General features: G+C 42.8%; 6 non-coding genes across 6 annotated transcripts; all 6 read left to right on the top strand.

Moving 5' to 3' along the window:
• The first annotated feature begins 700 nt into the window (after window positions 1-700).
• Window positions 701-778, top strand: Mir17 (microRNA mir-17). Its single transcript, NR_105136.1, has one exon. It is a non-coding gene; the product is annotated as a microRNA mir-17 (primary transcript).
• Window positions 779-838: 60 nt separating this feature from the next.
• Window positions 839-941, top strand: Mir18a (microRNA mir-18a). The gene has a single exon (NR_105150.1). It is a non-coding gene; the product is annotated as a microRNA mir-18a (primary transcript).
• Window positions 942-991: 50 nt separating this feature from the next.
• On the top strand, window positions 992-1,071 carry Mir19a (microRNA mir-19a). The gene has a single exon (NR_105166.1). It is a non-coding gene; the product is annotated as a microRNA mir-19a (primary transcript).
• Window positions 1,072-1,171: 100 nt separating this feature from the next.
• Mir20a (microRNA mir-20a) lies at window positions 1,172-1,251 on the top strand. The gene has a single exon (NR_105173.1). It is a non-coding gene; the product is annotated as a microRNA mir-20a (primary transcript).
• A 74-nt stretch (window positions 1,252-1,325) lies between these two features.
• Mir19b (microRNA mir-19b) lies at window positions 1,326-1,405 on the top strand. Its single transcript, NR_105167.1, has one exon. It is a non-coding gene; the product is annotated as a microRNA mir-19b (primary transcript).
• A 37-nt stretch (window positions 1,406-1,442) lies between these two features.
• Mir92a (microRNA mir-92a) lies at window positions 1,443-1,520 on the top strand. Its single transcript, NR_105271.1, has one exon. It is a non-coding gene; the product is annotated as a microRNA mir-92a (primary transcript).
• Window positions 1,521-9,414: the final 7,894 nt, after the last annotated feature.

Below are 9,414 nucleotides of genomic sequence, written 5' to 3' on the forward strand. Positions count from 1 at the left end.
GAGAAGGAAGTTTGCCTGCGTGGGTAAGTAAATTCTAATTTTGTAGTGAACTTCTTACAAAGACAATAGTTTTTACTTTTCTCTTAGAGTTTTTAAGCGTGGAATAAATGCATTGGGATTTTGTCAGATTTCTACAAAAAATTAATATGGTTGAGCTAGAGTTTGAAGTGAGTTTTGGAAACTGTTTTCAAAGTAGTTGCAGGCCTTTTTAAGTTGGATTAATAGGTACATCTAATGTGGGGTGGTGCCTAAAACTTAACTTTTTACCTTGTATAACTAATAAATGAGTAAACAGTAATCGTATTAATCGTTTTGTCAAGTGTCTGCCAATTTGGAGGAAGAAAAGGAGCTGCTGCCTGCATCTGGGCTTCCTCGCAAGGTACTGACGACACTCAAACCCCCAGCTGGTGGGCCTCATTTGTGTGTGTACGATTTTTGTGTGCCCCTTAATGTGTGGATTTGGGAAAGAGCCCACATTCTAATAGGGATTGCTTATAACTTTGAAGAATGCTATTCTTAAGGCTTAAATCTGTACAGTTCTGAACTTGTTGCTTTTAGATCCTTTTCTCCCGTTGGGTGTAAGCTGAAATTTGTGTTTGTCACAGGTGCTAGGGCTTTGGGCTGCTGTTCTAATTATTTATTTCAAATTTAGCAGGAATGCAGAGCGCGTCACCTTGTGAGACTGGAGACTGATGGAGTCAGGATAATGTCAAAGTGCTTACAGTGCAGGTAGTGATATGCACATCTACTGCAGTGCAGGCACTTGTGGCATTATGGTGACAGCCGCCTCGCTCGGGAGCCACGGTGGGCGCGGAGTGACAGCGAGGGCCGCCTGCTGGTGCTGAGTGCTTTTTGTTCTAAGGTGCATCTAGTGCAGATAGTGAAGTAGACTAGCATCTACTGCCCTAAGTGCTCCTTCTGGCATAAGAAGTTATGTCGTCACCTAATGGAGTCGAGCAAGCGTGTAGGGGTCTCTTAATGGTCTCTGTCTGCAGCCCTCTGTTAGTTTTGCATACTTGCACTACAAGAAGAATGCAGTTGTGCAAATCTATGCAAAACTGATGGTGGCCTGCTATTAACTTCAAGTGTTGTGTTTTCCTTTTCCTTTTTGACTAATGCTGTGCTTTGGTTGTGTCGATTAGAGTCTGCGTGGTGTGTGTGACAGACAGCTTCTGTGGCACTAAAGTGCTTATAGTGCAGGTAGTGTCCACTCATCTACTGCATTACGAGCACTTCCAGTGCTGCCAGCTGGAGAGCCCCAGCCTCGCTCGCCCGCTTGCCCGCTCGCCCTTCACCCACTCAAACGGTCCTGGTACTGAGCACTGGTCTATGGTTAGTTTTGCAGGTTTGCATCCAGCTGTATAATACTCTGCTGTGCAAATCCATGCAAAACTGACTGTGGTGGTGAAAAGTCTGTAGAACAGTGAGGGAAAATCAAACCCCTTTCTACACAGGCTGGGATTTGTTGCAATGCTGTGTTTCTCGATGGTATTGCACTTGTCCCGGCCTGTTGAGTTTGGTGGGGATTGTGACCAGAAGATGTGAAAATTAAATATTGCTGAAGATGCCATGCCGATTTCCACTGTAAAAATGTTATGGTGTACGAACTCGTTGTAACTTTTATTGCTTTCACTAGTGTAACACAAGTTTTTTTATTGGAATTAGGTTTTTAGTTTTACTAAACCATTTCACTTGGGGTTTGCATGTCTGGTTTACAGGTTTTTTGTGTGTGGGCTTAGAGACCCACAGGTATTCTGGTATGTTGTTACAGTGGTGCCCTACTCTTACTTGGAACCTAGAGGGTCCAGGTTTATTTTACTCAAACCCTTATTCAATTGACAGGAGTTAACAAAACTAGTCTTTGAATCACTGTGTAGAGAGGGTTTTTCTATTAAAGTGTGACATTTAGGATGAGGTTTTTCTGGTGCTACTGTTGCTGATGCGTGAGATTGGTGGCAGCAGCTAACAGGTGGTTAGCTCTGTGTTGCTGGTGTGCATGCCGTGTAAGTAGGACCTTCAAACTGTTAGCATGTGCTGCCTGAAAAAGCAAAGATGACGAACAAGGTGCACTGGAATTCATATCAGAAAATGTTTGCAGTTAGAGTTCCTGTGTCTAGAATTGGGCAGCACTGTTGGTTCCAGGCTGTGTGAAAAGATGCCATTGGAATGAAACCTAAGAATAGTCAAATGAATAAGGGTGAGCCGTTAAACCAGATCAGAGCTGATAGTATTTAGGCAAGTGTATAACCCTGAAAAAAGGATTGTCTTAATTTGAAATTTTCATAGCCTTTGCTTTAGACCGCCCAAAGTTAAGTTTGCTGTCTCTTGTGTTCTGCTTTTTAAAAGAAATGTAAGAAGCTTAAGTCTTGGATTCCTGAGCAGCAAGGTAAGGACTTTGCATATGTGGAGTTGACTGTAAGATACCAGGTTCAGGATCATCAGAATTGTACAATGATTAAGAGTTCTTACACCTTAGGAGTGAATTAAAGTTGCTTTAGGTGATTACTTAAACATTGTTTAACATGGCAAGTCCTATAATAATATCAACATGATTCATGTACTTCTATATAAAGGGGTTCTATCAATTGTGTATTCTTAGTGTCATTGGATGGCATTTGTGTTTAGAATGTTGTTGACTTGAATTGAGATTTCATTCTAGTAAGGAAAGTGATAAATACATTTCCTTATGGGCCTCACAGTAAAGCAGAGTTTTTTCCAAGATTCTTTTCAGTTTTCACTTAAAAAGTTTGGCTCCACACTAAGAGCATCAAGCAGATCTATAAATTTTGTTTCAACAGATGGGGAGACCACTTGATGTCTTGTTTCTAATTTAAAAACAGATTAGGTCTTTACACATTGATGTTGGTGACTTAGGCCTGAAGGCTCTTTCAGGAAAGGAGACTTACTGTTTTCTTGTATGTTGAATGTAAATAGTTCTTAAGTTTGTCCTGTACTAGGAAGGAGGCACTATTAAGACTTTACAAAGTGTTGATTTCACTAAAAGCCCTTGAGATGTTCGTTTTCACAGGCAAGCCTAAGCACAGAAAACCAACCAGCTGGACTTTTCCTTCCCTGTGCGTGGTTTGAAGAGTCAGTGCTACGTAATTCCTGACACAGTGCAACCTGCAGCTGCTGGGAGAGAGAACGATTCAGGGTTACTAAGTCTGTTGTATGTATATGGACTTCTGTTCTGTAACTGACACTATGTGGTTGTCTGTCCTCAGAGCATTAGTAGGTGAGTCAGGCTAAGCAGTGGAGAAACTCAGTGGGCAGGGTCCATTCTGGGTGTCTTAATGACTGCCAGTGAGCCCCCCGTCACCTTGTATAGAGGTGTCTGCTTTGTCACAATTCTGGGCTTTTCTGTTTGGGTAAGCAGTTTATATCATATTGCTAATTTATAAAGGATCTGCTCAGAAAGTGCCCTGTGAATTTTAAGGCATGGAAGATTGCTGCAGGGTTTCAGGGTCGTCCCCCCCACACACACACACCCCATTATCTGACATGGGCAGAGCCTTCAGAGGTACAGGGCTAGCATGGTGACAAACTTAGTGTTGTTCAGTGGTGCATTTAATCCTAATAAATGCTACCTTTTAAACTTCATGTACATAATGAGTATGTTGAAATAAAGTTCACTTGTGGCACTGGTGCTCTTGTATCTTTTTTTTTCCTACAAGTAGCCTGAATGTGTTCCCTGTAGAGGGTGTGGGAACCAGTCTTTAAGCATGGAGTTTGTATTTCTGTCTTAGTTTTACAGGTAAGAAGAAGCATTAGGAAAGGTGGTATATTCCCTTAAGTCAAACCAAAGGATAAGGCACATTAGGCCACCTTTCCAAATAGACCAGAAGGGCTACCTTGATTTGGGTTCCTACCATGATTTGGAGAGTCACTTTTGATATTAGCTGGGCATGTAAAGTCATTCTGACTAGGATGTATATACATGTCAGAATGTATTTAAGTGGTGTGCTAAGTTAAAAACTTGACTGGACTGATGTTCCACATGTGCAAAGCTGGTTATATTGTAATGTATTGAAAATGTTTTTTAAGCAGTGTCACTGAAGATTTACTACATTAATAGATTTCCAAAAGTCAAGATACATTAGAAACAAGGTACCAATAAAGGCCATTGCTCATGCAATGGAAATAAGTAAATGCAATGTGACTATAGTACTTCTGTGTACTTCTGTGTATGTTCATCTTATTGATTATTGAATAAAGTACTATTTGGCCAATGAGGCAGCAAGTTAGACGGGAGTAGGAGTCAAAGAGGATTCTGGGAAATGTAGTAAAGAAGTCATGATCCAGGCAGAAAATGACATAGTAGGGAGACTCATATTTAAGGAAGGACAAGCAGGAGTGGCCCCTTTTCCCCTCCACTCTTCCTCCAGCGGTGCCATGTGATCCACCAGCGAGGGAGGACGCCAATGGAAGGCGTCTAATAAGTCTTATAAAATATATAGACAGGATAATTAAGACTGAGCTAATAAGATGAGAATCCTAGTCATTGGCCAAGTAGCGTTTGTACCTAATGTTAGTCTGTGCATAAATTGGGGCCCTAACTTGGTGGGCAGAACTCAGTCTACGTGGCAGTAGGGCTCGGGCAGGTTTTGGCGGAAAGATTCATTGTAACAAGTATTATTGTATAAAGTATTGAACATGATTGAAAGTGAGTTTTGAGTTTGTTAATGTGCATACTTGCTGAGCCACATGTCCTTGCTTAGGATCTGACGGTATGGATAGAGGACCCCCCCTCCCTAGTAACAGCTAGAGAAGCTAGGACTTGCAGAGGAGTCGGCTCTATGGAGGCTTGTGTGTGTCTTGGTTTAGTTCCTGAACAGAAGGCATAGTGGGGAGGGGCAGGGACAGCAGGGTTGTCCACGTGAGTTGACTTAACAGATGTCCTTTGGAGTGCTTGAGCAGTGGGTGAGAAAGGGTTGTCTGGGTTTTCCTGTGTATGATGTTGAGACCGATGTAGGCCGTGTGCTGAGTTGTCCTAAGTCATGAACCATAAGAACACTTAGGAACCTTGAAGCAATCCATGCCTACATGGAGGTAGAGTAAACGGATGAGGTTTTGTGACACGGATGTGTTCAGTTTCTTAGGTTTATAGATGATTTGCTAGCTGCAAAGTAGAATTTTTTTGTGTATAGCACTTTTTTTTTCTACAGTTCGAGATAGTAATGGCCAGTTTTTAAGCCCTCAACAGCAGTTAGCGTAATTGAAAATTGCACTTAATACTGACTTCCAAAGATTTGAGCCTTTATGCCAGAAATGTACACATGTGTTTTACATGGTACTGTTTTTCTAGTTTCTCTGGCCCCAAACTTCAAATCTGCCCCCTGTGTTTTCAAATGGTAGCTAAAGTTCTAAGGTCCACTTAGTGTTTTCTTTCAGCTTGAGAGCTCTGTTTGACCACCACCGTGTGTGCACACATCCTCTGCTCCCTGCCTTTACCTTTTTAGGTGGGCTCATGGTGAACTTGCTCATATCAGCCTAGCTCCTCAAGTGTGTGTGTTAGATCAATCTCCACAGGACAAGTTATCACCTGGCATATTGGAAATGGAGAAGAAATCTGAGGTGCTTTTCCAAGCCTCATTGATGCCTTCATTCTTATCGGTGGGATGTGTGCCTGCTTCCAGCCAACAGTGGTAATGTGTAAACTTGAGCCCAACGCATAGAATGTAAAGCCTCACTCTCCTGGTGTGTACAGCTCACAGACCTTCAAGAAAGTAGATGTGCCTGTGCGTTAGTGCTGCTGGAATGCAAAGAGCTTGAGGGAGTGAGTAGAGTGGGTAGAATGTGATCAACCAAAGCAAGCTGTATGAAGGCAAGTTGGCAAGTGGGAGTGTTGGTTTCTACAGAAGATTGGTAGAACTTAGCAGAAATAAGTGCTAATGACCCAGAAAAACAGTGTCAACTACTGGGAGTGTTTGGACAGTGCGTTTTCAGGGACTGAGAATCAGCTTGAACCCTTAGCAAATTTAATGCTCAGGCTGCTTATGACTTCCATAAAATACTGCAGTGGTTGGACTTAGGACCTTTTTTTCGTGTTGGGGTTTATCTGTGTGGACCAGGTTGTCCTTGATTCGCCTGCCCCCAAGTGCTGGGATTATAGACATGCTTTCACTGCCCAACTGGTTTCTCAAATCTCAAACCTATATTAGGGCCTGAACATGGTGTTTGGTTTAGTGGGGGAGGGCAGTTTGTACAGTATGCTCTGACCATTCATCCAAACCAGTAGCTTCAACTTGATCTGGTCTGTTTTGTGCTACCCCTAAACTGCTCAGTGGAGCCACCCACTGGAGCATGGTCAACCTACCAACAGTCTTTAAAACTTGACTACCCCACAGGCCCTCCATGTCTGCATTCCTCAGTGTGGGGCTGAGGCACCTGAGCCTCTTGCTCCTTCTGAGCATGGAGATGGCAGCCACAGCTACATGGTAAGTTGTAGGCTATGTGAAACCCTATACCAAAACTGCAGCCACAGCCCAAGTTCTCCCTCTGCTCACCAGTCTTGTATTCTGCATTGGTACATGTGTCGGTGCTAATTAACTGCAAGTCTTCCTGCATGGGGTTTCCAAGCAGACCAGGAACACAGGTGCTAGCACCTAGGGACAAAGCCAATGATGTCGGAAATTTTTGTGATGTGTGTAGTTAAAATGAAGAAACAAGGAACCTTCTCAGATTACAAAATTACAGCAAATGATTTTCTTGGAACTTTGTAGTTTAATGGTTTATTGCCCCTGTAATGTGTAAGCTCCAGTTTGAAGACCGCCCTTCTGAGTTACCGTGTGCTACTTGGCTAACAGGTTAAGTGTAAGAAGCCAAGGTTTTCCCACATTGAATGCTTAACCAGATCATCTCCCAAGAAGAGCAAGGCTTTATTTTTCTCTAGATTTTTTTAAAATTTCAATTTGAAGCAATCTTACTTTACATAGCAAATTACAGCTCCTTCTCCCCTGCCCCCCAACCTCCCATCCCACCTCCTTTCTGCTCCCCAGGGAGGGTGAGGCCTTCCATGGGGCACTGAAAAGTAACCCTGTCACATCATTTGGGGCAGGGCCTAGGCCCTCTCCTATGTATCTGGGCTGAGAGATTATCTATGGGGAATGGACTACCAAAATCCATTTATCCCATGGGATAAATACTGTTCCACTACCAGAGGCTCCATAGGTTGTCCAGGCCTTGTAACTGACACCTGTGTTCAGGGGGCCTGGTTTCCCAATTGTCAAGTTGGGGACCATGAACTTCACCCTTGTTCAGGTCAGCTGTTTCTGTGGGTTTCCCCAGTATGGTCTTGACCCCTTTGCTCATCACTCCTCCCTCTCTACAACTGGGTTCCAGGAGTTCAGCTCAGGTGTTTGGTGAGGAGGGGAGAATGTAGGTGGTGGCCTTGGCTTGCCTACAGTGCGCTTTGCCCACCCATAGTGTAGTCTATTGCTTGTAGGTCTCAAATGCCCTGTGGGAAAGGCCTCTGCTGCCCTATTGAGTTGATTTAGTAAATGGTTGGATTCTTTCATTGTCTTTGATTTTGTTCCTGCAGTGCCTTATCTTAAGATTACAGCCACAGTTTTCAGCTCTCTGGACCAGAAGTCTTGAGGTGGATCTCATTAGGCTTGAGATTTGGATATTAGAATGGAAATGGTATCAACAAGTCTGTTTCTGCAGCTCTAGGGGATATAGAGTTTCCTTGTCTCAGTCTAGCGGCTGCATTTCTTGACTTCATCTTTGCACATGTATCTCCTATCCTCTTTCTCTTAGCCTTGACTCCATCTGCCTCCTTTGCTGTGTAAGACAGTTGTATGTTCCATAGACAGTACTTTGTTTTCATGGAATCATGTTGACTTTGTGTCTATAGTCCTTTGTAACTCCTAGGGTTACAGAGTCCAGGAACGTTTGATGCTCCTGAAGATTTTTCCTTGTTGGCGTTTACTACCCTCTTAGAGCAATGTAAGAAAAAGATGGCAAGCCACAGTTGCCACTGGGTAAAAGCAAGCTCTGCTAGAATGGAAGGGGCGTGCAGTGTTTCTCACTAGAGCTTTCTAGAAAGAGTGGTCCCCAGTCAGTTAACAGGCTAATAAAGGTCTCTAGAATAGGGAGGGAAAGGAATAGAAATATTTGCTAGCCAATACCATGTATAAACATTCAATCCAGGATTGTTTTTCAGTATGAAAAGAGACTGCTGTCAGGGTTTGAAAGTGTCAACTGCCTCCAAACTGGGCAATGAGACCCTTCTGCAGGCAAGTTAAGAAATAATTTGTTAAAAGTGCTAGAACTAACAGTTTATAAAGGACAAGAAGAAACTTTTAGATGTATTTAAGCTTTATAACATGGAATCCTGGATTAATTTTGGCCATTGGGAATGTAGACAGCTAGACAAACGTGTCTTCAAATTCTATTAAACCTAGGTCCCTGAAAACAAAACAAAAATCTTAATTTGTTTCCCTTAAAATGTATGTAAAATAGTAAGTATCTGTAAGGTTTAAGTGTTGTGTGGTCAGTGCAATCTTGGATTTTATTGCTATTGTATTTCTATAAAGTTCTTCGATGCCCTAGACTGTTTTGTTGTAGAGACTGAAGAGTGTTTATGTTAGGGAAAGGGACAGCAGAGGAATACATACAATAGTGGCTAAGGGGTATCTGATACAAAAGGAAAACTCCTCGGCCTGTTACATGTGCTGTGCATGAGTGACATGCATGGTTGAAAGGGCAGGTAATAGAAAATGTGCCTGGGTAAGAGTTCAGAGCAACTCTCAGAAGCAGCTACCACACTAACACTTTTACACAGACCTTCAATCCCAGCATTCTGGAGCGAGTTTAGACCAGCTTGGGCTACATACTGAATTTAAGGCTATCTTTGGCAATTACAGACACCCTGTCTACAAAGAAACATTAAATCCAGTTTTTCTGGTGTTTTAAGTAAAGAAGAGGCTTGGAGATTGCGCAGAAGTTAAGAGCTCTCAAAGAGGACCAAGGCTCAATTCCTGGTATCCCTAGTATCCACATGGTGGCTCTCAACCATGCATAACTCCCAGGAGTTCCAGTCCTCTTCTGGCACCAGACATACACATACAATACATACATGCGTACTGGCAGGCATCACATTCATGTACATGAAACATGAGTCCATGACCTCAAGATGAATTTCTGCTGTTTTTCAGCAGATGGCCATGGTCTAACTAATGTGTGACCCTGTGCTAGAGGCTAGGAATCTTTAAAGACACTGACTTTGGAGAGAAGTCCCATCCATGCATGCATAAGATGGGAACTAGTATAACAAAATGATGATGAGCCACCAGACTCAAGTTAGCAAGTTAGCACCAGAGGAGGTCCTAGCAAGGAATACTAACATGGTGAGTACTGTGTACATTTGCTGAACATTACTACAGGCAACCCAAGGGGCAGACTTGTTACTTC

Source organism: Cricetulus griseus (genome assembly GCF_003668045.3).
Source record: "Cricetulus griseus strain 17A/GY chromosome 1 unlocalized genomic scaffold, alternate assembly CriGri-PICRH-1.0 chr1_1, whole genome shotgun sequence".
Taxonomy (NCBI): Eukaryota; Metazoa; Chordata; class Mammalia; order Rodentia; family Cricetidae; genus Cricetulus; species Cricetulus griseus.